This window comes from Oncorhynchus clarkii, unplaced genomic scaffold, assembly GCF_045791955.1.
Source record: "Oncorhynchus clarkii lewisi isolate Uvic-CL-2024 unplaced genomic scaffold, UVic_Ocla_1.0 unplaced_contig_1070_pilon_pilon, whole genome shotgun sequence".
NCBI lineage: Eukaryota > Metazoa > Chordata > Actinopteri > Salmoniformes > Salmonidae > Oncorhynchus > Oncorhynchus clarkii.
The window spans coordinates 1-15,807 of record NW_027261022.1 but is presented as its reverse complement, the minus strand read 5'-3'; the positions used below and the strand labels follow the sequence as shown (position 1 = coordinate 15,807).

The window sequence follows — 15,807 nt, the reverse complement described above, 5'->3', positions numbered from 1 at the left end:
GGCTACAGTATATGCAATTTCATCCACTTTTTGAGATTAGCTTTCGCTTACGGCCACACCGGCCTGAGTACGCCTGATCTCGTCCGATCTCGGAAGCTAAGCAGGGTCGGGCTTGGTTAGTACTTGGATGGGAGACCGCCTGGGAATACCAGGTGCTGTAAGCTTTTTGTCACTGCCTTGTGGAATTTCAACTCTTTGTCCGTTTTTTCCCACAAGGCTGAAATATGTGCCCTCGCTTTGACATAAGTAAGCAAGGTTAGTTTGTATTTCATCCAACAATCTGTGCTACAAATTATGGCTACAGTATATGCAATTTCATCCACTTTTTGAGATTAGCTTTCGCTTACGGCCACACCGGCCTGAGTACGCCTGATCTCGTCCGATCTCGGAAGCTAAGCAGGGTCGGGCTTGGTTAGTACTTGGATGGGAGACCGCCTGGGAATACCAGGTGCTGTAAGCTTTTTGTCACTGCCTTGTGGAATTTCAACTCTTTGTCCGTTTTTTCCCACAAGGCTGAAATATGTGCCCTCGCTTTGACATAAGTAAGCAAGGTTAGTTTGTATTTCATCCAACAATCTGTGCTACAAATTATGGCTACAGTATATGCAATTTCATCCACTTCATCCACTTTTTGAGATTAGCTTTCGCTTACGGCCACACCGGCCTGAGTACGCCTGATCTCGTCCGATCTCGGAAGCTAAGCAGGGTCGGGCTTGGTTAGTACTTGGATGGGAGACCGCCTGGGAATACCAGGTGCTGTAAGCTTTTTGTCACTGCCTTGTGGAATTTCAACTCTTTGTCCGTTTTTTCCCACAAGGCTGAAATATGTGCCCTCGCTTTGACATAAGTAAGCAAGGTTAGTTTGTATTTCATCCAACAATCTGTGCTACAAATTATGGCTACAGTATATGCAATTTCATCCACTTTTTGAGATTAGCTTTCGCTTACGGCCACACCGGCCTGAGTACGCCTGATCTCGTCCGATCTCGGAAGCTAAGCAGGGTCGGGCTTGGTTAGTACTTGGATGGGAGACCGCCTGGGAATACCAGGTGCTGTAAGCTTTTTGTCACTGCCTTGTGGAATTTCAACTCTTTGTCCGTTTTTTCCCACAAGGCTGAAATATGTGCCCTCGCTTTGACATAAGTAAGCAAGGTTAGTTTGTATTTCATCCAACAATCTGTGCTACAAATTATGGCTACAGTATATGCAATTTCATCCACTTTTTGAGATTAGCTTTCGCTTACGGCCACACCGGCCTGAGTACGCCTGATCTCGTCCGATCTCGGAAGCTAAGCAGGGTCGGGCTTGGTTAGTACTTGGATGGGAGACCGCCTGGGAATACCAGGTGCTGTAAGCTTTTTGTCACTGCCTTGTGGAATTTCAACTCTTTGTCCGTTTTTTCCCACAAGGCTGAAATATGTGCCCTCGCTTTGACATAAGTAAGCAAGGTTAGTTTGTATTTCATCCAACAATCTGTGCTACAAATTATGGCTACAGTATATGCAATTTCATCCACTTTTTGAGATTAGCTTTTGCTTACGCTTACGGCCACACCGGCCTGAGTACGCCTGATCTCGTCCGATCTCGGAAGCTAAGCAGGGTCGGGCTTGGTTAGTACTTGGATGGGAGACCGCCTGGGAATACCAGGTGCTGTAAGCTTTTTGTCACTGCCTTGTGGAATTTCAACTCTTTGTCCGTTTTTTCCCACAAGGCTGAAATATGTGCCCTCGCTTTGACATAAGTAAGCAAGGTTAGTTTGTATTTCATCCAACAATCTGTGCTACAAATTATGGCTACAGTATATGCAATTTCATCCACTTTTTGAGATTAGCTTTCGCTTACGGCCACACCGGCCTGAGTACGCCTGATCTCGTCCGATCTCGGAAGCTAAGCAGGGTCGGGCTTGGTTAGTACTTGGATGGGAGACCGCCTGGGAATACCAGGTGCTGTAAGCTTTTTGTCACTGCCTTGTGGAATTTCAACTCTTTGTCCGTTTTTTCCCACAAGGCTGAAATATGTGCCCTCGCTTTGACATAAGTAAGCAAGGTTAGTTTGTATTTCATCCAACAATCTGTGCTACAAATTATGGCTACAGTATATGCAATTTCATCCACTTTTTGAGATTAGCTTTCGCTTACGGCCACACCGGCCTGAGTACGCCTGATCTCGTCCGATCTCGGAAGCTAAGCAGGGTCGGGCTTGGTTAGTACTTGGATGGGAGACCGCCTGGGAATACCAGGTGCTGTAAGCTTTTTGTCACTGCCTTGTGGAATTTCAACTCTTTGTCCGTTTTTTCCCACAAGGCTGAAATATGTGCCCTCGCTTTGACATAAGTAAGCAAGGTTAGTTTGTATTTCATCCAACAATCTGTGCTACAAATTATGGCTACAGTATATGCAATTTCATCCACTTTTTGAGATTAGCTTTCGCTTACGGCCACACCGGCCTGAGTACGCCTGATCTCGTCCGATCTCGGAAGCTAAGCAGGGTCGGGCTTGGTTAGTACTTGGATGGGAGACCGCCTGGGAATACCAGGTGCTGTAAGCTTTTTGTCACTGCCTTGTGGAATTTCAACTCTTTGTCCGTTTTTTCCCACAAGGCTGAAATATGTGCCCTCGCTTTGACATAAGTAAGCAAGGTTAGTTTGTATTTCATCCAACAATCTGTGCTACAAATTATGGCTACAGTATATGCAATTTCATCCACTTTTTGAGATTAGCTTTCGCTTACGGCCACACCGGCCTGAGTACGCCTGATCTCGTCCGATCTCGGAAGCTAAGCAGGGTCGGGCTTGGTTAGTACTTGGATGGGAGACCGCCTGGGAATACCAGGTGCTGTAAGCTTTTTGTCACTGCCTTGTGGAATTTCAACTCTTTGTCCGTTTTTTCCCACAAGGCTGAAATATGTGCCCTCGCTTTGACATAAGTAAGCAAGGTTAGTTTGTATTTCATCCAACAATCTGTGCTACAAATTATGGCTACAGTATATGCAATTTCATCCACTTTTTGAGATTAGCTTTCGCTTACGGCCACACCGGCCTGAGTACGCCTGATCTCGTCCGATCTCGGAAGCTAAGCAGGGTCGGGCTTGGTTAGTACTTGGATGGGAGACCGCCTGGGAATACCAGGTGCTGTAAGCTTTTTGTCACTGCCTTGTGGAATTTCAACTCTTTGTCCGTTTTTTCCCACAAGGCTGAAATATGTGCCCTCGCTTTGACATAAGTAAGCAAGGTTAGTTTGTATTTCATCCAACAATCTGTGCTACAAATTATGGCTACAGTATATGCAATTTCATCCACTTTTTGAGATTAGCTTTTGCTTACGGCCACACCGGCCTGAGTACGCCTGATCTCGTCCGATCTCGGAAGCTAAGCAGGGTCGGGCTTGGTTAGTACTTGGATGGGAGACCGCCTGGGAATACCAGGTGCTGTAAGCTTTTTGTCACTGCCTTGTGGAATTTCAACTCTTTGTCCGTTTTTTCCCACAAGGCTGAAATATGTGCCCTCGCTTTGACATAAGTAAGCAAGGTTAGTTTGTATTTCATCCAACAATCTGTGCTACAAATTATGGCTACAGTATATGCAATTTCATCCACTTTTTGAGATTAGCTTTCGCTTACGGCCACACCGGCCTGAGTACGCCTGATCTCGTCCGATCTCGGAAGCTAAGCAGGGTCGGGCTTGGTTAGTACTTGGATGGGAGACCGCCTGGGAATACCAGGTGCTGTAAGCTTTTTGTCACTGCCTTGTGGAATTTCAACTCTTTGTCCGTTTTTTCCCACAAGGCTGAAATATGTGCCCTCGCTTTGACATAAGTAAGCAAGGTTAGTTTGTATTTCATCCAACAATCTGTGCTACAAATTATGGCTACAGTATATGCAATTTCATCCACTTTTTGAGATTAGCTTTCGCTTACGGCCACACCGGCCTGAGTACGCCTGATCTCGTCCGATCTCGGAAGCTAAGCAGGGTCGGGCTTGGTTAGTACTTGGATGGGAGACCGCCTGGGAATACCAGGTGCTGTAAGCTTTTTGTCACTGCCTTGTGGAATTTCAACTCTTTGTCCGTTTTTTCCCACAAGGCTGAAATATGTGCCCTCGCTTTGACATAAGTAAGCAAGGTTAGTTTGTATTTCATCCAACAATCTGTGCTACAAATTATGGCTACAGTATATGCAATTTCATCCACTTTTTGAGATTAGCTTTCGCTTACGGCCACACCGGCCTGAGTACGCCTGATCTCGTCCGATCTCGGAAGCTAAGCAGGGTCGGGCTTGGTTAGTACTTGGATGGGAGACCGCCTGGGAATACCAGGTGCTGTAAGCTTTTTGTCACTGCCTTGTGGAATTTCAACTCTTTGTCCGTTTTTTCCCACAAGGCTGAAATATGTGCCCTCGCTTTGACATAAGTAAGCAAGGTTAGTTTGTATTTCATCCAACAATCTGTGCTACAAATTATGGCTACAGTATATGCAATTTCATCCACTTTTTGAGATTAGCTTTTGCTTACGGCCACACCGGCCTGAGTACGCCTGATCTCGTCCGATCTCGGAAGCTAAGCAGGGTCGGGCTTGGTTAGTACTTGGATGGGAGACCGCCTGGGAATACCAGGTGCTGTAAGCTTTTTGTCACTGCCTTGTGGAATTTCAACTCTTTGTCCGTTTTTTCCCACAAGGCTGAAATATGTGCCCTCGCTTTGACATAAGTAAGCAAGGTTAGTTTGTATTTCATCCAACAATCTGTGCTACAAATTATGGCTACAGTATATGCAATTTCATCCACTTTTTGAGATTAGCTTTCGCTTACGGCCACACCGGCCTGAGTACGCCTGATCTCGTCCGATCTCGGAAGCTAAGCAGGGTCGGGCTTGGTTAGTACTTGGATGGGAGACCGCCTGGGAATACCAGGTGCTGTAAGCTTTTTGTCACTGCCTTGTGGAATTTCAACTCTTTGTCCGTTTTTTCCCACAAGGCTGAAATATGTGCCCTCGCTTTGACATAAGTAAGCAAGGTTAGTTTGTATTTCATCCAACAATCTGTGCTACAAATTATGGCTACAGTATATGCAATTTCATCCACTTTTTGAGATTAGCTTTCGCTTACGGCCACACCGGCCTGAGTACGCCTTTCGATTACGGCCACACCGGCCTGAGTACGCCTGATCTCGTCCGATCTCGGAAGCTAAGCAGGGTCGGGCTTGGTTAGTACTTGGATGGGAGACCGCCTGGGAATACCAGGTGCTGTAAGCTTTTTGTCACTGCCTTGTGGAATTTCAACTCTTTGTCCGTTTTTTCCCACAAGGCTGAAATATGTGCCCTCGCTTTGACATAAGTAAGCAAGGTTAGTTTGTATTTCATCCAACAATCTGTGCTACAAATTATGGCTACAGTATATGCAATTTCATCCACTTTTTGAGATTAGCTTTCGCTTACGGCCACACCGGCCTGAGTACGCCTGATCTCGTCCGATCTCGGAAGCTAAGCAGGGTCGGGCTTGGTTAGTACTTGGATGGGAGACCGCCTGGGAATACCAGGTGCTGTAAGCTTTTTGTCACTGCCTTGTGGAATTTCAACTCTTTGTCCGTTTTTTCCCACAAGGCTGAAATATGTGCCCTCGCTTTGACATAAGTAAGCAAGGTTAGTTTGTATTTCATCCAACAATCTGTGCTACAAATTATGGCTAAGTATATGCAATTTCATCCACTTTTTGAGATTAGCTTTCGCTTACGGCCACACCGGCCTGAGTACGCCTGATCTCGTCCGATCTCGGAAGCTAAGCAGGGTCGGGCTTGGTTAGTACTTGGATGGGAGACCGCCTGGGAATACCAGGTGCTGTAAGCTTTTTGTCACTGCCTTGTGGAATTTCAACTCTTTGTCCGTTTTTTCCCACAAGGCTGAAATATGTGCCCTCGCTTTGACATAAGTAAGCAAGGTTAGTTTGTATTTCATCCAACAATCTGTGCTACAAATTATGGCTACAGTATATGCAATTTCATCCACTTTTTGAGATTAGCTTTCGCTTACGGCCACACCGGCCTGAGTACGCCTGATCTCGTCCGATCTCGGAAGCTAAGCAGGGTCGGGCTTGGTTAGTACTTGGATGGGAGACCGCCTGGGAATACCAGGTGCTGTAAGCTTTTTGTCACTGCCTTGTGGAATTTCAACTCTTTGTCCGTTTTTTCCCACAAGGCTGAAATATGTGCCCTCGCTTTGACATAAGTAAGCAAGGTTAGTTTGTATTTCATCCAACAATCTGTGCTACAAATTATGGCTACAGTATATGCAATTTCATCCACTTTTTGAGATTAGCTTTCGCTTACGGCCACACCGGCCTGAGTACGCCTGATCTCGTCCGATCTCGGAAGCTAAGCAGGGTCGGGCTTGGTTAGTACTTGGATGGGAGACCGCCTGGGAATACCAGGTGCTGTAAGCTTTTTGTCACTGCCTTGTGGAATTTCAACTCTTTGTCCGTTTTTTCCCACAAGGCTGAAATATGTGCCCTCGCTTTGACATAAGTAAGCAAGGTTAGTTTGTATTTCATCCAACAATCTGTGCTACAAATTATGGCTACAGTATATGCAATTTCATCCACTTTTTGAGATTAGCTTTTGCTTACGGCCACACCGGCCTGAGTACGCCTGATCTCGTCCGATCTCGGAAGCTAAGCAGGGTCGGGCTTGGTTAGTACTTGGATGGGAGACCGCCTGGGAATACCAGGTGCTGTAAGCTTTTTGTCACTGCCTTGTGGAATTTCAACTCTTTGTCCGTTTTTTCCCACAAGGCTGAAATATGTGCCCTCGCTTTGACATAAGTAAGCAAGGTTAGTTTGTATTTCATCCAACAATCTGTGCTACAAATTATGGCTACAGTATATGCAATTTCATCCACTTTTTGAGATTAGCTTTCGCTTACGGCCACACCGGCCTGAGTACGCCTGATCTCGTCCGATCTCGGAAGCTAAGCAGGGTCGGGCTTGGTTAGTACTTGGATGGGAGACCGCCTGGGAATACCAGGTGCTGTAAGCTTTTTGTCACTGCCTTGTGGAATTTCAACTCTTTGTCCGTTTTTTCCCACAAGGCTGAAATATGTGCCCTCGCTTTGACATAAGTAAGCAAGGTTAGTTTGTATTTCATCCAACAATCTGTGCTACAAATTATGGCTACAGTATATGCAATTTCATCCACTTTTTGAGATTAGCTTTTGCTTACGGCCACACCGGCCTGAGTACGCCTGATCTCGTCCGATCTCGGAAGCTAAGCAGGGTCGGGCTTGGTTAGTACTTGGATGGGAGACCGCCTGGGAATACCAGGTGCTGTAAGCTTTTTGTCACTGCCTTGTGGAATTTCAACTCTTTGTCCGTTTTTTCCCACAAGGCTGAAATATGTGCCCTCGCTTTGACATAAGTAAGCAAGGTTAGTTTGTATTTCATCCAACAATCTGTGCTACAAATTATGGCTACAGTATATGCAATTTCATCCACTTTTTGAGATTAGCTTTCGCTTACGGCCACACCGGCCTGAGTACGCCTGATCTCGTCCGATCTCGGAAGCTAAGCAGGGTCGGGCTTGGTTAGTACTTGGATGGGAGACCGCCTGGGAATACCAGGTGCTGTAAGCTTTTTGTCACTGCCTTGTGGAATTTCAACTCTTTGTCCGTTTTTTCCCACAAGGCTGAAATATGTGCCCTCGCTTTGACATAAGTAAGCAAGGTTAGTTTGTATTTCATCCAACAATCTGTGCTACAAATTATGGCTACAGTATATGCAATTTCATCCACTTTTTGAGATTAGCTTTTGCTTACGGCCACACCGGCCTGAGTACGCCTGATCTCGTCCGATCTCGGAAGCTAAGCAGGGTCGGGCTTGGTTAGTACTTGGATGGGAGACCGCCTGGGAATACCAGGTGCTGTAAGCTTTTTGTCACTGCCTTGTGGAATTTCAACTCTTTGTCCGTTTTTTCCCACAAGGCTGAAATATGTGCCCTCGCTTTGACATAAGTAAGCAAGGTTAGTTTGTATTTCATCCAACAATCTGTGCTACAAATTATGGCTACAGTATATGCAATTTCATCCACTTTTTGAGATTAGCTTTCGCTTACGGCCACACCGGCCTGAGTACGCCTGATCTCGTCCGATCTCGGAAGCTAAGCAGGGTCGGGCTTGGTTAGTACTTGGATGGGAGACTTGGATGGGAGACCGCCTGGGAATACCAGGTGCTGTAAGCTTTTTGTCACTGCCTTGTGGAATTTCAACTCTTTGTCCGTTTTTTCCCACAAGGCTGAAATATGTGCCCTCGCTTTGACATAAGTAAGCAAGGTTAGTTTGTATTTCATCCAACAATCTGTGCTACAAATTATGGCTACAGTATATGCAATTTCATCCACTTTTTGAGATTAGCTTTTGCTTACGGCCACACCGGCCTGAGTACGCCTGATCTCGTCCGATCTCGGAAGCTAAGCAGGGTCGGGCTTGGTTAGTACTTGGATGGGAGACCGCCTGGGAATACCAGGTGCTGTAAGCTTTTTGTCACTGCCTTGTGGAATTTCAACTCTTTGTCCGTTTTTTCCCACAAGGCTGAAATATGTGCCCTCGCTTTGACATAAGTAAGCAAGGTTAGTTTGTATTTCATCCAACAATCTGTGCTACAAATTATGGCTACAGTATATGCAATTTCATCCACTTTTTGAGATTAGCTTTGCTTACGGCCACACCGGCCTGAGTACGCCTGATCTCGTCCGATCTCGGAAGCTAAGCAGGGTCGGGCTTGGTTAGTACTTGGATGGGAGACCGCCTGGGAATACCAGGTGCTGTAAGCTTTTTGTCACTGCCTTGTGGAATTTCAACTCTTTGTCCGTTTTTTCCCACAAGGCTGAAATATGTGCCCTCGCTTTGACATAAGTAAGCAAGGTTAGTTTGTATTTCATCCAACAATCTGTGCTACAAATTATGGCTACAGTATATGCAATTTCATCCACTTTTTGAGATTAGCTTTCGCTTACGGCCACACCGGCCTGAGTACGCCTGATCTCGTCCGATCTCGGAAGCTAAGCAGGGTCGGGCTTGGTTAGTACTTGGATGGGAGACCGCCTGGGAATACCAGGTGCTGTAAGCTTTTTGTCACTGCCTTGTGGAATTTCAACTCTTTGTCCGTTTTTTCCCACAAGGCTGAAATATGTGCCCTCGCTTTGACATAAGTAAGCAAGGTTAGTTTGTATTTCATCCAACAATCTGTGCTACAAATTATGGCTACAGTATATGCAATTTCATCCACTTTTTGAGATTAGCTTTCGCTTACGGCCACACCGGCCTGAGTACGCCTGATCTCGTCCGATCTCGGAAGCTAAGCAGGGTCGGGCTTGGTTAGTACTTGGATGGGAGACCGCCTGGGAATACCAGGTGCTGTAAGCTTTTTGTCACTGCCTTGTGGAATTTCAACTCTTTGTCCGTTTTTTCCCACAAGGCTGAAATATGTGCCCTCGCTTTGACATAAGTAAGCAAGGTTAGTTTGTATTTCATCCAACAATCTGTGCTACAAATTATGGCTACAGTATATGCAATTTCATCCACTTTTTGAGATTAGCTTTTGCTTACGGCCACACCGGCCTGAGTACGCCTGATCTCGTCCGATCTCGGAAGCTAAGCAGGGTCGGGCTTGGTTAGTACTTGGATGGGAGACCGCCTGGGAATACCAGGTGCTGTAAGCTTTTTGTCACTGCCTTGTGGAATTTCAACTCTTTGTCCGTTTTTTCCCACAAGGCTGAAATATGTGCCCTCGCTTTGACATAAGTAAGCAAGGTTAGTTTGTATTTCATCCAACAATCTGTGCTACAAATTATGGCTACAGTATATGCAATTTCATCCACTTTTTGAGATTAGCTTTCGCTTACGGCCACACCGGCCTGAGTACGCCTGATCTCGTCCGATCTCGGAAGCTAAGCAGGGTCGGGCTTGGTTAGTACTTGGATGGGAGACCGCCTGGGAATACCAGGTGCTGTAAGCTTTTTGTCACTGCCTTGTGGAATTTCAACTCTTTGTCCGTTTTTTCCCACAAGGCTGAAATATGTGCCCTCGCTTTGACATAAGTAAGCAAGGTTAGTTTGTATTTCATCCAACAATCTGTGCTACAAATTATGGCTACAGTATATGCAATTTCATCCACTTTTTGAGATTAGCTTTCGCTTACGGCCACACCGGCCTGAGTACGCCTGATCTCGTCCGATCTCGGAAGCTAAGCAGGGTCGGGCTTGGTTAGTACTTGGATGGGAGACCGCCTGGGAATACCAGGTGCTGTAAGCTTTTTGTCACTGCCTTGTGGAATTTCAACTCTTTGTCCGTTTTTTCCCACAAGGCTGAAATATGTGCCCTCGCTTTGACATAAGTAAGCAAGGTTAGTTTGTATTTCATCCAACAATCTGTGCTACAAATTATGGCTACAGTATATGCAATTTCATCCACTTTTTGAGATTAGCTTTCGCTTACGGCCACACCGGCCTGAGTACGCCTGATCTCGTCCGATCTCGGAAGCTAAGCAGGGTCGGGCTTGGTTAGTACTTGGATGGGAGACCGCCTGGGAATACCAGGTGCTGTAAGCTTTTTGTCACTGCCTTGTGGAATTTCAACTCTTTGTCCGTTTTTTCCCACAAGGCTGAAATATGTGCCCTCGCTTTGACATAAGTAAGCAAGGTTAGTTTGTATTTCATCCAACAATCTGTGCTACAAATTATGGCTACAGTATATGCAATTTCATCCACTTTTTGAGATTAGCTTTCGCTTACGGCCACACCGGCCTGAGTACGCCTGATCTCGTCCGATCTCGGAAGCTAAGCAGGGTCGGGCTTGGTTAGTACTTGGATGGGAGACCGCCTGGGAATACCAGGTGCTGTAAGCTTTTTGTCACTGCCTTGTGGAATTTCAACTCTTTGTCCGTTTTTTCCCACAAGGCTGAAATATGTGCCCTCGCTTTGACATAAGTAAGCAAGGTTAGTTTGTATTTCATCCAACAATCTGTGCTACAAATTATGGCTACAGTATATGCAATTTCATCCACTTTTTGAGATTAGCTTTCGCTTACGGCCACACCGGCCTGAGTACGCCTGATCTCGTCCGATCTCGGAAGCTAAGCAGGGTCGGGCTTGGTTAGTACTTGGATGGGAGACCGCCTGGGAATACCAGGTGCTGTAAGCTTTTTGTCACTGCCTTGTGGAATTTCAACTCTTTGTCCGTTTTTTCCCACAAGGCTGAAATATGTGCCCTCGCTTTGACATAAGTAAGCAAGGTTAGTTTGTATTTCATCCAACAATCTGTGCTACAAATTATGGCTACAGTATATGCAATTTCATCCACTTTTTGAGATTAGCTTTCGCTTACGGCCACACCGGCCTGAGTACGCCTGATCTCGTCCGATCTCGGAAGCTAAGCAGGGTCGGGCTTGGTTAGTACTTGGATGGGAGACCGCCTGGGAATACCAGGTGCTGTAAGCTTTTTGTCACTGCCTTGTGGAATTTCAACTCTTTGTCCGTTTTTTCCCACAAGGCTGAAATATGTGCCCTCGCTTTGACATAAGTAAGCAAGGTTAGTTTGTATTTCATCCAACAATCTGTGCTACAAATTATGGCTACAGTATATGCAATTTCATCCACTTTTTGAGATTAGCTTTTGCTTACGGCCACACCGGCCTGAGTACGCCTGATCTCGTCCGATCTCGGAAGCTAAGCAGGGTCGGGCTTGGTTAGTACTTGGATGGGAGACCGCCTGGGAATACCAGGTGCTGTAAGCTTTTTGTCACTGCCTTGTGGAATTTCAACTCTTTGTCCGTTTTTTCCCACAAGGCTGAAATATGTGCCCTCGCTTTGACATAAGTAAGCAAGGTTAGTTTGTATTTCATCCAACAATCTGTGCTACAAATTATGGCTACAGTATATGCAATTTCATCCACTTTTTGAGATTAGCTTTCGCTTACGGCCACACCGGCCTGAGTACGCCTGATCTCGTCCGATCTCGGAAGCTAAGCAGGGTCGGGCTTGGTTAGTACTTGGATGGGAGACCGCCTGGGAATACCAGGTGCTGTAAGCTTTTTGTCACTGCCTTGTGGAATTTCAACTCTTTGTCCGTTTTTTCCCACAAGGCTGAAATATGTGCCCTCGCTTTGACATAAGTAAGCAAGGTTAGTTTGTATTTCATCCAACAATCTGTGCTACAAATTTATGGCTACAGTATATGCAATTTCATCCACTTTTTGAGATTAGCTTTCGCTTACGGCCACACCGGCCTGAGTACGCCTGATCTCGTCCGATCTCGGAAGCTAAGCAGGGTCGGGCTTGGTTAGTACTTGGATGGGAGACCGCCTGGGAATACCAGGTGCTGTAAGCTTTTTGTCACTGCCTTGTGGAATTTCAACTCTTTGTCCGTTTTTTCCCACAAGGCTGAAATATGTGCCCTCGCTTTGACATAAGTAAGCAAGGTTAGTTTGTATTTCATCCAACAATCTGTGCTACAAATTATGGCTACAGTATATGCAATTTCATCCACTTTTTGAGATTAGCTTTCGCTTACGGCCACACCGGCCTGAGTACGCCTGATCTCGTCCGATCTCGGAAGCTAAGCAGGGTCGGGCTTGGTTAGTACTTGGATGGGAGACCGCCTGGGAATACCAGGTGCTGTAAGCTTTTTGTCACTGCCTTGTGGAATTTCAACTCTTTGTCCGTTTTTTCCCACAAGGCTGAAATATGTGCCCTCGCTTTGACATAAGTAAGCAAGGTTAGTTTGTATTTCATCCAACAATCTGTGCTACAAATTATGGCTACAGTATATGCAATTTCATCCACTTTTTGAGATTAGCTTTCGCTTACGGCCACACCGGCCTGAGTACGCCTGATCTCGTCCGATCTCGGAAGCTAAGCAGGGTCGGGCTTGGTTAGTACTTGGATGGGAGACCGCCTGGGAATACCAGGTGCTGTAAGCTTTTTGTCACTGCCTTGTGGAATTTCAACTCTTTGTCCGTTTTTTCCCACAAGGCTGAAATATGTGCCCTCGCTTTGACATAAGTAAGCAAGGTTAGTTTGTATTTCATCCAACAATCTGTGCTACAAATTATGGCTACAGTATATGCAATTTCATCCACTTTTTGAGATTAGCTTTCGCTTACGGCCACACCGGCCTGAGTACGCCTGATCTCGTCCGATCTCGGAAGCTAAGCAGGGTCGGGCTTGGTTAGTACTTGGATGGGAGACCGCCTGGGAATACCAGGTGCTGTAAGCTTTTTGTCACTGCCTTGTGGAATTTCAACTCTTTGTCCGTTTTTTCCCACAAGGCTGAAATATGTGCCCTCGCTTTGACATAAGTAAGCAAGGTTAGTTTGTATTTCATCCAACAATCTGTGCTACAAATTATGGCTACAGTATATGCAATTTCATCCACTTTTTGAGATTAGCTTTCGCTTACGGCCACACCGGCCTGAGTACGCCTGATCTCGTCCGATCTCGGAAGCTAAGCAGGGTCGGGCTTGGTTAGTACTTGGATGGGAGACCGCCTGGGAATACCAGGTGCTGTAAGCTTTTTGTCACTGCCTTGTGGAATTTCAACTCTTTGTCCGTTTTTTCCCACAAGGCTGAAATATGTGCCCTCGCTTTGACATAAGTAAGCAAGGTTAGTTTGTATTTCATCCAACAATCTGTGCTACAAATTATGGCTACAGTATATGCAATTTCATCCACTTTTTGAGATTAGCTTTTGCTTACGGCCACACCGGCCTGAGTACGCCTGATCTCGTCCGATCTCGGAAGCTAAGCAGGGTCGGGCTTGGTTAGTACTTGGATGGGAGACCGCCTGGGAATACCAGGTGCTGTAAGCTTTTTGTCACTGCCTTGTGGAATTTCAACTCTTTGTCCGTTTTTTCCCACAAGGCTGAAATATGTGCCCTCGCTTTGACATAAGTAAGCAAGGTTAGTTTGTATTTCATCCAACAATCTGTGCTACAAATTATGGCTACAGTATATGCAATTTCATCCACTTTTTGAGATTAGCTTTCGCTTACGGCCACACCGGCCTGAGTACGCCTGATCTCGTCCGATCTCGGAAGCTAAGCAGGGTCGGGCTTGGTTAGTACTTGGATGGGAGACCGCCTGGGAATACCAGGTGCTGTAAGCTTTTTGTCACTGCCTTGTGGAATTTCAACTCTTTGTCCGTTTTTTCCCACAAGGCTGAAATATGTGCCCTCGCTTTGACATAAGTAAGCAAGGTTAGTTTGTATTTCATCCAACAATCTGTGCTACAAATTATGGCTACAGTATATGCAATTTCATCCACTTTTTGAGATTAGCTTTTGCTTACGGCCACACCGGCCTGAGTACGCCTGATCTCGTCCGATCTCGGAAGCTAAGCAGGGTCGGGCTTGGTTAGTACTTGGATGGGAGACCGCCTGGGAATACCAGGTGCTGTAAGCTTTTTGTCACTGCCTTGTGGAATTTCAACTCTTTGTCCGTTTTTTCCCACAAGGCTGAAATATGTGCCCTCGCTTTGACATAAGTAAGCAAGGTTAGTTTGTATTTCATCCAACAATCTGTGCTACAAATTATGGCTACAGTATATGCAATTTCATCCACTTTTTGAGATTAGCTTTCGCTTACGGCCACACCGGCCTGAGTACGCCTGATCTCGTCCGATCTCGGAAGCTAAGCAGGGTCGGGCTTGGTTAGTACGGATGGGAGACCGCCTGGGAATACCAGGTGCTGTAAGCTTTTTGTCACTGCCTTGTGGAATTTCAACTCTTTGTCCGTTTTTTCCCACAAGGCTGAAATATGTGCCCTCGCTTTGACATACGTCTAGGCCTCGACGGTTTTTGAGTTATGGCCGTTTTTCTGGGATTAAAGGTCCTAAATGGAAATAGACAAATTATTTTTCCACTTCAGGTCAAAGTCAAGGAGCCTCCGGTGTCAATAAAAAAAGAACCAGCCATTTATCTATCGTCATTTAAGAGAAACGGAACAATGACATCTTGGTGATGGTCACAAATAGGCGTTTTTTTTTTTCAACGGTTACAGATCCAGTTGCAGGGTGTTCATACGAATCTTTTTAAAGTGTGCTGCGGAGCTCTGCGAGATTTCTGTGATTTTCTATGATTTTCTGAAATAACACACACATACTAAACCCTCCGTAAATAACTCAGTTCTTAACGTAAAGACTTAAAACTCAGGATTCTGTAAAAGCATACCCCAATGAGGATATGTGGTGAATTATAGCTTCCTGTGCCAACCGGAAGTGCCTTAAATGGTGTCTCAGGGGCTGTTTCGAAGGGTTAAAAAAGTCAGATCTGTCCAAAACTTCATATATGTGATTAGGCAACCCCCATGAACTGTAAATCAGTCATTTTTCCCAAAAAAAATCAAAGGAAAAAAAAATCACACTAAAACACAACTTGAATGGAGGGACGTATTGGGGTGCGTAGAGACAGACAGTGGCTGCAATAGTTAGCTTTGTTGGAGCTAAAAAAGAACCGTCAGACCTAGAGTTCCGAAACTTTAGAAACCTGTTCTAGACCTCCGGTCGATGGTGCGTGGTGAGTTATGTGGCTCTAGACGGTTCTCGGACCGAGAAACAGCCTCGTACATTTGCAATACCTTCAATTCATTTTGACCATTACGAAAATGACGACGTTTAGAAAAGTCTCAGAGACGCAAGGCTAGGTGCATTGAAACCGGCTCGGCCCATAGAGACGGACCCCGACGTTTCTGTCCGATAGCTCGTTCAAGGACCCCGTAGGAAGGCATGGAAAATAGTGGATTTTCAGCACCAATTAGGGTTTTTCTCGGACGCCAAATG

General features: G+C 45.7%; 48 non-coding genes and 2 pseudogenes across 48 annotated transcripts; all 50 read left to right on the top strand.

Moving 5' to 3' along the window:
* The first annotated feature begins 45 nt into the window (after positions 1-45).
* Positions 46-164, top strand: LOC139403638 (5S ribosomal RNA). Its single transcript, XR_011633625.1, has one exon. It is a non-coding gene; the product is annotated as a 5S ribosomal RNA (ribosomal RNA).
* Positions 165-341: 177 nt separating this feature from the next.
* On the top strand, positions 342-460 carry LOC139403637 (5S ribosomal RNA). The gene has a single exon (XR_011633624.1). It is a non-coding gene; the product is annotated as a 5S ribosomal RNA (ribosomal RNA).
* Positions 461-646: 186 nt separating this feature from the next.
* On the top strand, positions 647-765 carry LOC139403636 (5S ribosomal RNA). The gene has a single exon (XR_011633623.1). It is a non-coding gene; the product is annotated as a 5S ribosomal RNA (ribosomal RNA).
* A 177-nt stretch (positions 766-942) lies between these two features.
* LOC139403635 (5S ribosomal RNA) lies at positions 943-1,061 on the top strand. The gene has a single exon (XR_011633622.1). It is a non-coding gene; the product is annotated as a 5S ribosomal RNA (ribosomal RNA).
* Positions 1,062-1,238: 177 nt separating this feature from the next.
* On the top strand, positions 1,239-1,357 carry LOC139403634 (5S ribosomal RNA). Its single transcript, XR_011633621.1, has one exon. It is a non-coding gene; the product is annotated as a 5S ribosomal RNA (ribosomal RNA).
* A 183-nt stretch (positions 1,358-1,540) lies between these two features.
* Positions 1,541-1,659, top strand: LOC139403633 (5S ribosomal RNA). Its single transcript, XR_011633620.1, has one exon. It is a non-coding gene; the product is annotated as a 5S ribosomal RNA (ribosomal RNA).
* A 177-nt stretch (positions 1,660-1,836) lies between these two features.
* LOC139403632 (5S ribosomal RNA) lies at positions 1,837-1,955 on the top strand. Its single transcript, XR_011633619.1, has one exon. It is a non-coding gene; the product is annotated as a 5S ribosomal RNA (ribosomal RNA).
* A 177-nt stretch (positions 1,956-2,132) lies between these two features.
* LOC139403631 (5S ribosomal RNA) lies at positions 2,133-2,251 on the top strand. Its single transcript, XR_011633618.1, has one exon. It is a non-coding gene; the product is annotated as a 5S ribosomal RNA (ribosomal RNA).
* A 177-nt stretch (positions 2,252-2,428) lies between these two features.
* On the top strand, positions 2,429-2,547 carry LOC139403629 (5S ribosomal RNA). The gene has a single exon (XR_011633617.1). It is a non-coding gene; the product is annotated as a 5S ribosomal RNA (ribosomal RNA).
* A 177-nt stretch (positions 2,548-2,724) lies between these two features.
* Positions 2,725-2,843, top strand: LOC139403627 (5S ribosomal RNA). The gene has a single exon (XR_011633615.1). It is a non-coding gene; the product is annotated as a 5S ribosomal RNA (ribosomal RNA).
* A 177-nt stretch (positions 2,844-3,020) lies between these two features.
* On the top strand, positions 3,021-3,139 carry LOC139403626 (5S ribosomal RNA). The gene has a single exon (XR_011633614.1). It is a non-coding gene; the product is annotated as a 5S ribosomal RNA (ribosomal RNA).
* A 177-nt stretch (positions 3,140-3,316) lies between these two features.
* On the top strand, positions 3,317-3,435 carry LOC139403625 (5S ribosomal RNA). Its single transcript, XR_011633613.1, has one exon. It is a non-coding gene; the product is annotated as a 5S ribosomal RNA (ribosomal RNA).
* Positions 3,436-3,612: 177 nt separating this feature from the next.
* Positions 3,613-3,731, top strand: LOC139403624 (5S ribosomal RNA). Its single transcript, XR_011633612.1, has one exon. It is a non-coding gene; the product is annotated as a 5S ribosomal RNA (ribosomal RNA).
* A 177-nt stretch (positions 3,732-3,908) lies between these two features.
* LOC139403623 (5S ribosomal RNA) lies at positions 3,909-4,027 on the top strand. Its single transcript, XR_011633611.1, has one exon. It is a non-coding gene; the product is annotated as a 5S ribosomal RNA (ribosomal RNA).
* A 177-nt stretch (positions 4,028-4,204) lies between these two features.
* LOC139403622 (5S ribosomal RNA) lies at positions 4,205-4,323 on the top strand. The gene has a single exon (XR_011633610.1). It is a non-coding gene; the product is annotated as a 5S ribosomal RNA (ribosomal RNA).
* Positions 4,324-4,500: 177 nt separating this feature from the next.
* Positions 4,501-4,619, top strand: LOC139403621 (5S ribosomal RNA). The gene has a single exon (XR_011633609.1). It is a non-coding gene; the product is annotated as a 5S ribosomal RNA (ribosomal RNA).
* Positions 4,620-4,796: 177 nt separating this feature from the next.
* Positions 4,797-4,915, top strand: LOC139403620 (5S ribosomal RNA). Its single transcript, XR_011633608.1, has one exon. It is a non-coding gene; the product is annotated as a 5S ribosomal RNA (ribosomal RNA).
* Positions 4,916-5,125: 210 nt separating this feature from the next.
* LOC139403718 (5S ribosomal RNA) lies at positions 5,126-5,244 on the top strand. Its single transcript, XR_011633701.1, has one exon. It is a non-coding gene; the product is annotated as a 5S ribosomal RNA (ribosomal RNA).
* Positions 5,245-5,421: 177 nt separating this feature from the next.
* On the top strand, positions 5,422-5,540 carry LOC139403619 (5S ribosomal RNA). Its single transcript, XR_011633607.1, has one exon. It is a non-coding gene; the product is annotated as a 5S ribosomal RNA (ribosomal RNA).
* Positions 5,541-5,716: 176 nt separating this feature from the next.
* On the top strand, positions 5,717-5,835 carry LOC139403618 (5S ribosomal RNA). Its single transcript, XR_011633606.1, has one exon. It is a non-coding gene; the product is annotated as a 5S ribosomal RNA (ribosomal RNA).
* Positions 5,836-6,012: 177 nt separating this feature from the next.
* On the top strand, positions 6,013-6,131 carry LOC139403616 (5S ribosomal RNA). Its single transcript, XR_011633604.1, has one exon. It is a non-coding gene; the product is annotated as a 5S ribosomal RNA (ribosomal RNA).
* A 177-nt stretch (positions 6,132-6,308) lies between these two features.
* On the top strand, positions 6,309-6,427 carry LOC139403615 (5S ribosomal RNA). The gene has a single exon (XR_011633603.1). It is a non-coding gene; the product is annotated as a 5S ribosomal RNA (ribosomal RNA).
* Positions 6,428-6,604: 177 nt separating this feature from the next.
* LOC139403613 (5S ribosomal RNA) lies at positions 6,605-6,723 on the top strand. Its single transcript, XR_011633602.1, has one exon. It is a non-coding gene; the product is annotated as a 5S ribosomal RNA (ribosomal RNA).
* Positions 6,724-6,900: 177 nt separating this feature from the next.
* Positions 6,901-7,019, top strand: LOC139403612 (5S ribosomal RNA). Its single transcript, XR_011633601.1, has one exon. It is a non-coding gene; the product is annotated as a 5S ribosomal RNA (ribosomal RNA).
* A 177-nt stretch (positions 7,020-7,196) lies between these two features.
* On the top strand, positions 7,197-7,315 carry LOC139403611 (5S ribosomal RNA). Its single transcript, XR_011633600.1, has one exon. It is a non-coding gene; the product is annotated as a 5S ribosomal RNA (ribosomal RNA).
* A 177-nt stretch (positions 7,316-7,492) lies between these two features.
* On the top strand, positions 7,493-7,611 carry LOC139403610 (5S ribosomal RNA). Its single transcript, XR_011633599.1, has one exon. It is a non-coding gene; the product is annotated as a 5S ribosomal RNA (ribosomal RNA).
* Positions 7,612-7,788: 177 nt separating this feature from the next.
* On the top strand, positions 7,789-7,907 carry LOC139403609 (5S ribosomal RNA). Its single transcript, XR_011633598.1, has one exon. It is a non-coding gene; the product is annotated as a 5S ribosomal RNA (ribosomal RNA).
* Positions 7,908-8,084: 177 nt separating this feature from the next.
* Positions 8,085-8,216, top strand: LOC139403733 (5S ribosomal RNA; annotated as a pseudogene).
* Positions 8,217-8,393: 177 nt separating this feature from the next.
* On the top strand, positions 8,394-8,512 carry LOC139403608 (5S ribosomal RNA). The gene has a single exon (XR_011633597.1). It is a non-coding gene; the product is annotated as a 5S ribosomal RNA (ribosomal RNA).
* Positions 8,513-8,688: 176 nt separating this feature from the next.
* LOC139403607 (5S ribosomal RNA) lies at positions 8,689-8,807 on the top strand. The gene has a single exon (XR_011633596.1). It is a non-coding gene; the product is annotated as a 5S ribosomal RNA (ribosomal RNA).
* Positions 8,808-8,984: 177 nt separating this feature from the next.
* LOC139403606 (5S ribosomal RNA) lies at positions 8,985-9,103 on the top strand. Its single transcript, XR_011633595.1, has one exon. It is a non-coding gene; the product is annotated as a 5S ribosomal RNA (ribosomal RNA).
* A 177-nt stretch (positions 9,104-9,280) lies between these two features.
* On the top strand, positions 9,281-9,399 carry LOC139403604 (5S ribosomal RNA). Its single transcript, XR_011633593.1, has one exon. It is a non-coding gene; the product is annotated as a 5S ribosomal RNA (ribosomal RNA).
* Positions 9,400-9,576: 177 nt separating this feature from the next.
* Positions 9,577-9,695, top strand: LOC139403603 (5S ribosomal RNA). Its single transcript, XR_011633592.1, has one exon. It is a non-coding gene; the product is annotated as a 5S ribosomal RNA (ribosomal RNA).
* A 177-nt stretch (positions 9,696-9,872) lies between these two features.
* Positions 9,873-9,991, top strand: LOC139403602 (5S ribosomal RNA). The gene has a single exon (XR_011633591.1). It is a non-coding gene; the product is annotated as a 5S ribosomal RNA (ribosomal RNA).
* Positions 9,992-10,168: 177 nt separating this feature from the next.
* Positions 10,169-10,287, top strand: LOC139403601 (5S ribosomal RNA). The gene has a single exon (XR_011633590.1). It is a non-coding gene; the product is annotated as a 5S ribosomal RNA (ribosomal RNA).
* A 177-nt stretch (positions 10,288-10,464) lies between these two features.
* Positions 10,465-10,583, top strand: LOC139403600 (5S ribosomal RNA). The gene has a single exon (XR_011633589.1). It is a non-coding gene; the product is annotated as a 5S ribosomal RNA (ribosomal RNA).
* A 177-nt stretch (positions 10,584-10,760) lies between these two features.
* On the top strand, positions 10,761-10,879 carry LOC139403599 (5S ribosomal RNA). The gene has a single exon (XR_011633588.1). It is a non-coding gene; the product is annotated as a 5S ribosomal RNA (ribosomal RNA).
* A 177-nt stretch (positions 10,880-11,056) lies between these two features.
* Positions 11,057-11,175, top strand: LOC139403598 (5S ribosomal RNA). The gene has a single exon (XR_011633587.1). It is a non-coding gene; the product is annotated as a 5S ribosomal RNA (ribosomal RNA).
* A 177-nt stretch (positions 11,176-11,352) lies between these two features.
* LOC139403597 (5S ribosomal RNA) lies at positions 11,353-11,471 on the top strand. The gene has a single exon (XR_011633586.1). It is a non-coding gene; the product is annotated as a 5S ribosomal RNA (ribosomal RNA).
* Positions 11,472-11,648: 177 nt separating this feature from the next.
* Positions 11,649-11,767, top strand: LOC139403596 (5S ribosomal RNA). Its single transcript, XR_011633585.1, has one exon. It is a non-coding gene; the product is annotated as a 5S ribosomal RNA (ribosomal RNA).
* A 177-nt stretch (positions 11,768-11,944) lies between these two features.
* LOC139403595 (5S ribosomal RNA) lies at positions 11,945-12,063 on the top strand. Its single transcript, XR_011633584.1, has one exon. It is a non-coding gene; the product is annotated as a 5S ribosomal RNA (ribosomal RNA).
* A 178-nt stretch (positions 12,064-12,241) lies between these two features.
* Positions 12,242-12,360, top strand: LOC139403593 (5S ribosomal RNA). Its single transcript, XR_011633582.1, has one exon. It is a non-coding gene; the product is annotated as a 5S ribosomal RNA (ribosomal RNA).
* Positions 12,361-12,537: 177 nt separating this feature from the next.
* LOC139403592 (5S ribosomal RNA) lies at positions 12,538-12,656 on the top strand. The gene has a single exon (XR_011633581.1). It is a non-coding gene; the product is annotated as a 5S ribosomal RNA (ribosomal RNA).
* A 177-nt stretch (positions 12,657-12,833) lies between these two features.
* Positions 12,834-12,952, top strand: LOC139403591 (5S ribosomal RNA). Its single transcript, XR_011633580.1, has one exon. It is a non-coding gene; the product is annotated as a 5S ribosomal RNA (ribosomal RNA).
* Positions 12,953-13,129: 177 nt separating this feature from the next.
* LOC139403590 (5S ribosomal RNA) lies at positions 13,130-13,248 on the top strand. Its single transcript, XR_011633579.1, has one exon. It is a non-coding gene; the product is annotated as a 5S ribosomal RNA (ribosomal RNA).
* Positions 13,249-13,425: 177 nt separating this feature from the next.
* LOC139403589 (5S ribosomal RNA) lies at positions 13,426-13,544 on the top strand. The gene has a single exon (XR_011633578.1). It is a non-coding gene; the product is annotated as a 5S ribosomal RNA (ribosomal RNA).
* A 177-nt stretch (positions 13,545-13,721) lies between these two features.
* LOC139403588 (5S ribosomal RNA) lies at positions 13,722-13,840 on the top strand. The gene has a single exon (XR_011633577.1). It is a non-coding gene; the product is annotated as a 5S ribosomal RNA (ribosomal RNA).
* A 177-nt stretch (positions 13,841-14,017) lies between these two features.
* Positions 14,018-14,136, top strand: LOC139403587 (5S ribosomal RNA). Its single transcript, XR_011633576.1, has one exon. It is a non-coding gene; the product is annotated as a 5S ribosomal RNA (ribosomal RNA).
* A 177-nt stretch (positions 14,137-14,313) lies between these two features.
* On the top strand, positions 14,314-14,432 carry LOC139403586 (5S ribosomal RNA). Its single transcript, XR_011633575.1, has one exon. It is a non-coding gene; the product is annotated as a 5S ribosomal RNA (ribosomal RNA).
* Positions 14,433-14,609: 177 nt separating this feature from the next.
* LOC139403730 (5S ribosomal RNA) lies at positions 14,610-14,726 on the top strand (annotated as a pseudogene).
* The last annotated feature ends 1,081 nt before the right edge of the window (positions 14,727-15,807 follow it).